Here is a 6,337-nt window from a genome sequence, read left to right on the forward strand (position 1 = left end):
AGTTCTAGCCAGCATGAAGAATAACAAGTGCCACTTTTCATTGTTTAGAACCACGATGGCCGCCGTTGCTGGGCGACGTGACATCAGACTATTGAATCCAATTAAAACTGAATCTTTCATTCCATTTGACGTTTGAAATTCTATGTCAACAGGGGCACCCATGTTGTCCAAGAAGCAAATACCGAGGGGATGGGGGGGGGGGGGATGGGGGGGAGGGGGGTGAAGGGGTAATCGTATTCAAGACAAAAATAATGACCAACGATTGGTGCTCGAACATCTCTCGAACAGCGGTGCAGTTTCTTATCGAATCATAATTACTTTATCACAGTTAACCAGCGTTAATTCCGGTTTACACTTACAAAAATAAAGAAAAAACAATACCGCAGAATAGATGTTTTAAAAATACTTTTATTAAAATCTGACAGACTAAAAGATTTTAAATAAACACTTTCCTCTCTACCAATTATGGAGAGCACATTTTGATGAAGAAGCATTTGAATAAGATAAATATTTATTCGTCAATGAAAAACAAAAATATTTGTATAGTCATTTATGTATAGATATGAATTTACAAAGTATCAAATTTTAATATTTACTTGAAATGAAATATCATTAATTCAAAAGAATGCGATTCGTCTTGGAAATTTACCTCTGATGGCAAATTGAATGAATTTACTATATCATAATATAGTTTTAAAAAGTCAATTATTCTTCTATCAAAATATATTTCCTTTAGACCGTCGGAGAGAGTGCCAGAAATGAACGCGTCCCAAAATTCTTTTTATAGCCCACCGAAACCGCCGTCTTGGTTTCATAGTATCTATTATGTATCATTAACATACTTTTACCAATAACTGTTTTATTAGGAGTTGAAAATCCGGGGAAAAAAATCTTCAAAAGCATTTTACTCGAAACATGAATTTTAGGCATAATCAATATTGACAAGTTGAATCAGGTTTACTCATTTTTGGAAAAACAAAACGGAGATAACCTTAAATCATAAATAATAATAATAATAATAATAATAATAATAATAATAATAATAATAATAATAATAATAATAATAATAATAATAATGATGATGATGATGATGATGATGATGATGATGATGATGATGATGATGATGATGATGATGATGATGATGATGATGATGATAAAAATAATAATTATAATAATTTCTTTATATAGCGCATGTCCCATACTCTAGACATACCATATACATGGCATGCAATTATCCTTTTTAAAAATTTAATTTTAAAAAATGACTCCAGCGTATTATCAACATTTAAAAGATCAGAATACGGAATTTCTTTATAGAAATGTAAATTAGGGTAAATATATTCTATGAGGTAACACTAAGAAAATAATCTAATTAAACATGTGGCATATTATAAAGATTGCTTTTCAACTTCTTTTATTTATTTTTTAAAAATAAATGAATATCTAGATACTCAATTGGTTCTTTCTACATACCATCTAAATATAATAGAAAGAGACGACATTTTAATTTTCTTTTAAAAACTGCTTCAGAATCAGTAAACCCTAAGGCAGATTGAATAGCAGAGAATCCCATACTGCTGGAGCTGCGCGATATAAGGTCTGTCTTTCAATTTTGTGTTCCCCCTTTTTGTGATGCGCAAAAGATGCGGTTCGCACGATCTTAAATTACGAGACGGGATATAGACAATCATTAATAAAATCCTTCAGATAAAAAAGGTGAGCAGTCGTTAAAACATGGCATTGCAATTTTATGATCAATTCTAGCTTTAACAGGCAAACAATTGAGTTCATAAAACATTGTGGTTATGTGTTCCCTTTTTTTCTTCTTTAAAACAATTCGTGCGGCTTGGTTTTGTAAAAGCTGAGTTATGCTCTTCCGCCACAACATTATAAGATATCGTCGCCTAGGCATTCCACGAAGGAATATATATATATAGTTCACAGTACAATCAGTGCCTTAACCACTCGACCACATCGCCCCTTTAATCAATTTTACCAACTTTGAAGAAAAACAAACTTCGACACGATTGTGAACAAGTCGAGTTTTTGCACTGTTCAGAGACTACCATAATGGGCGATAATTTGCTTGCTTGTTACTGACATCCAAAACAGTAAACGTTATTATTTGAGTAGTAGACGATAAAGTGTGATAAGCAAGCTATTTTAAAAAGAGGAACATTTTTATTCATCTAAAAATCAAATCAAGGGCAACAACTCGTACACATCGAAGGGAATATTAACAAAAGTGTACATGTGATTTGTTTAACATATAATAAAGCCTTTATGTTCTTAACCATAGTATAAAATATCGATAAATTTCGAGTAATTAATTGTTAAATGTAGTTGACCTCATTTGAACTTTGGTGACCTCTGGTTGACCTCTGGCAGTGATTCGGTAGCTGGGTCTAACTTATCTGGCAGAAAGTAATTGCGATATAATAGCGTCCTATTAAAAGGGTATCAAGCAAATGCTATTTTCCGTTTCACGCTATATAAACCGGGATCAACTCCGACTCCATGGACCGAATGGCTCTGAAGGACTACTACATTTTGATGACAGTATGGAGTCGGCATACCTATAAAATTGTATTAGAACGCTATGAACATTGTCATCATCATCATCATCATCATCATCATCATCATGATCATCATCATCATCATCATCATCATCATCATCATCATCATCATCATCATCATCATCATCATCCGTTTTCTCTTCATTCATTTTAAGTTTATTGCAAGTCATCCACATCCTCACTTCTTTAATGCGTTTCTCCATTTTTCTCAATAAACAATCAGTATCTTGGGGTTTAACTGAACCGTACAGCTGAGTGTCATCAGCGTACATATGATAATCTATGTTATGCTTTTCGATGACATAATCTTTGATTCAAGTAAAATTATCCTGGTCTGAATATTAAAATGATGTTTTGTCAATGTTATGACTAATCGTTTCAAAGTGGTAGGTATTTTGTCGATGGGAACTAACACCTGAAATTGAATGCTTAGCTAAACTCATTGACATTGAGTTAAATTAAACACTTTATTTGAGGAGATAAAGTTTCGTTTCTTATACTACAAAATCTTGAAAGTTCCCAGAGCTGAATATTTATTTGACTTTTAACTGGATTTTCCTCAGTATGCTCATTTCGATGGTATGTCGTGTTATGAGACACATTTAAAGTTGGGGATCAATTTAGATGCCGATTTATGAAGTGAAAGGGCTCAAACCAAAATGGAAAAAAAATGTCTTTTAAAAAAGTAATAATATACACCAGAATGGGATTATTGTTCTCTTTCAATTCTTCTCAATGTCGATTTCTTTTCGTGTGTTTCAATACAGACCCTCGAGCAAAACCATTTACGAAGCAAGGGACGTAACCCCGCCTACTGTAAATGTGGTTTTATTTCATTGGATAATCTTTCTTCATCTCGTTTTCATCGTTGGTCATTGAATGAAACAGGGGACACAATCAATATTTATTTCAAACGTACTTGATTTTGGGGATTGCTGCTCTTTCCTTTTCGATATTGACAGAACTGTCGATATTTTCTATGCCGTCATCAATACTGTTGTTCTAGTGAGGTAATAAAAAGAGCATAATATAATGCTTTGATCCAAGCATCTCTTTACCCCTTTTTCAAGCCTTCTCATGTCTTCCTGGTAAGACGCTAATAGTAGCGGGAATAAGGTCCAAAAAAACCCTTGAATTGTGCAAATTAGGGTTGAAAGCATGAAAAATACATATGTTGTAGAATATGAAAAATCCTGCAATTTTTTCTATAGAATCACTCTGAGAGATCAGTATTAGTTGAAATACAAGGTTTTTAAGATTGAAAAATTTTGAAATGGACGACAAAAAAATTCGTTCATTCCTATGGTGCACACATTCAAAACAAGGCGACCCAAGGCTGATTTACGTCATCATTGGATTCCCATTGGTGACTATTTTTAGCGTCAAACCGGATGTTTTCCTTTCACTAAACTTTCGATTCACGAAATATCCAAATTGTTTAATCGTTAATCTTATTCAGTTTTGCTAGTTTTGAGGGATTTCTATCATGCACAATTCTATGATAATAGATTTTTGTTTATCTGATTGAGTATAATCAACTGCACTAATAAAGACGGACAGACAGACAGACAAACAGACTCGCAGAACACAGCTCGATTAAATGCCGTCAACCGGTGTTGACACAGACAGTGCTCTTTCCCCCTCCCCTAATTATTTTTTCTTTCCAAAAATACTGCAATAATCATTTTACGAGTTTGATAGACTATTTTGGTCAGACTTGATGATAGGAATCAGGATAGCTCAGTTGGTAGAGCACTCGTTTCACACGCAAAGGGATCGATCACGATGTTTTTCCTGACCTCCCGGTCCACCCAGCAGTGATTCGGTAGCTGGGTCTAACTTATCTGGCAGAAAGTAATTGCGATATAGTAGCGTCCTATGAAAAGGGTATCAAGCAATTGCTATTTTCCGTTTCACGCTATATAAACCGGGATCAACTCCGACTCCATGGACCGAATGGCTCTGAAGGACTACTACATTTTGATGACAGTATGGAGTCGGCATACCTATAAAATTGTATTAGAACGCTATGAACATTGTCATCATCATCATCATCATCATCATCATCATCATCATCATCATCATCATCATCATCATCATCATCATCATCATCATCATCATCATCATCATCATCCGTTTTCTCTTCATTCATTTTAAGTGTATTGCAAGTCATCCACATCCTCACTTTAATACGTTTCTCCATTTTTCTCAATAAACAATCAGTATCTTGGGGTTTAACTGAACTGTACAGCTGAGTGTCATCAGCGTACATATGATAATCTATGTTATGCTTTTAGATGACATAATCTTTGATTCAAGTAAAATTATCCTGGTCTGAATATTAAAATGATGTTTTGTCAATGTTATGACCAATCGTTTCAAAGTGGTAGGTATTTTGTCGATGGGAACTAATACCTGAAATTGAATGCTTAGCTAAACTCATTGACATTGAGTTAAATTAAACACTTTATTTGAGGAGATAAAGTTTCGTTTCTTATACTACAAAATCTTGAAAGTTCCCAGAGCTGAATATTTATTTGACTTTTAACTGGATTTTCCTCAGCATGCTCATTTCGATGGTATGTCGTGTTATGAGACACATTTAAAGTTGGGGATCAATTTAGATGCCGATTTATGAAGTGAAAGGGCTCAAACCAAAATGGAAAAAAAATGTCTTTTAAAAAAGTAATAATATACACCAGAATGGGATTATTTTTCTCTTTCAATTCTTCTCAATGTCGATTTCTTTTCGTGTGTTTCAATACAGACCCTCGAGCAAAACCATTTACGAAGCAAGGGACGTAACCCCGCCTACTGTAAATGTGGTTTTATTTCATTGGATAATCTTTCTTCATCTCGTTTTCATCGTTGGTCATTGAATGAAACAGGGGACACAATCAATATTTATTTCAAACGTACTTGATTTTGGGGATTGCTGCTCTTTCCTTTTCGATATTGACAGAACTGTCGATATTTTCTATGCCGTCATCAATACTGTTGTTCTAGTGAGGTAATAAAAAGAGCATAATATAATGCTTTGATCCAACCATCTCTTTACCCCTTTTTCAAGCCTTCTCATATCTTCCTGGTAAGACGCTAATAGTAGCGGGAATAAGGTCCAAAAAAACCCTTGAATTGTGCAAATTAGGGTTGAAAGCATGAAAAATACATATGTTGTGGAATATGAAAAATCCTGCAATTTTTTCTATAGAATCACTCTGAGAGATCAGTATTAGTTGAAATACAAGGTTTTTAAGATTGAAAAATTTTGAAATGGACGACCAAAAAAAATCGTTCATTCCTATGGTGCACACATACAAAACAAGGCGACCCAAGGCTGATTTACGTCATCATTGGATTCCCATTGGTGACTATTTTCAGCGTCAAACCGGATGTTTTCCTTTCACTAAACTTTCGATTCACGAAATATCCAAATTGTTTAATCGTTAATCTTATTCAGTTTTGCTAGTTTTGAGGGATTTCTATCATGCACAATTATATGATAATAGATTTTTGTTTATCTGATTGAGTATAATCAACTGCACTAATAAAGACGGACAGACAGACAGACAAACAGACTCGCAGAACACAGCTCGATTAAATGCCGTCAACCGGTGTTGACACAGACAGTGCTCTTTCCCCCTCCCCCTAATTATTTTTTCTTTCCAAAAATACTGCAATAATCATTTTACGAGTTTGATAGACTATTTTGGTCAGACTTGATGATAGGAATCAGGATAGCTCAGTTGGTAGAGCACTCG

The 6,337-nt window shown here is 34.2% G+C and overlaps 1 protein-coding gene across 1 annotated transcript in view; it reads right to left on the bottom strand.

The window, feature by feature from the left end:
• Nucleotides 1-390: 390 nt before the first annotated feature.
• LOC144964887 (methyltransferase-like protein 27) overlaps nt 391-6,337 on the bottom strand; it is a 31,989-nt gene continuing 26,042 nt past the window's right edge. The window contains exon 5 of the mRNA XM_078899619.1: nt 391-6,337. This exon is cut by the window's right edge and continues 1,577 nt beyond it. The gene's annotated coding sequence lies outside the window, so the exon portion shown is untranslated.

The sequence above is a fragment of the Berghia stephanieae genome, chromosome 2, assembly GCF_034508935.2.
Source record: "Berghia stephanieae isolate SIO BIC M18660-M18661 chromosome 2, UCSD_Bste_1.3, whole genome shotgun sequence".
NCBI lineage: Eukaryota > Metazoa > Mollusca > Gastropoda > Nudibranchia > Aeolidiidae > Berghia > Berghia stephanieae.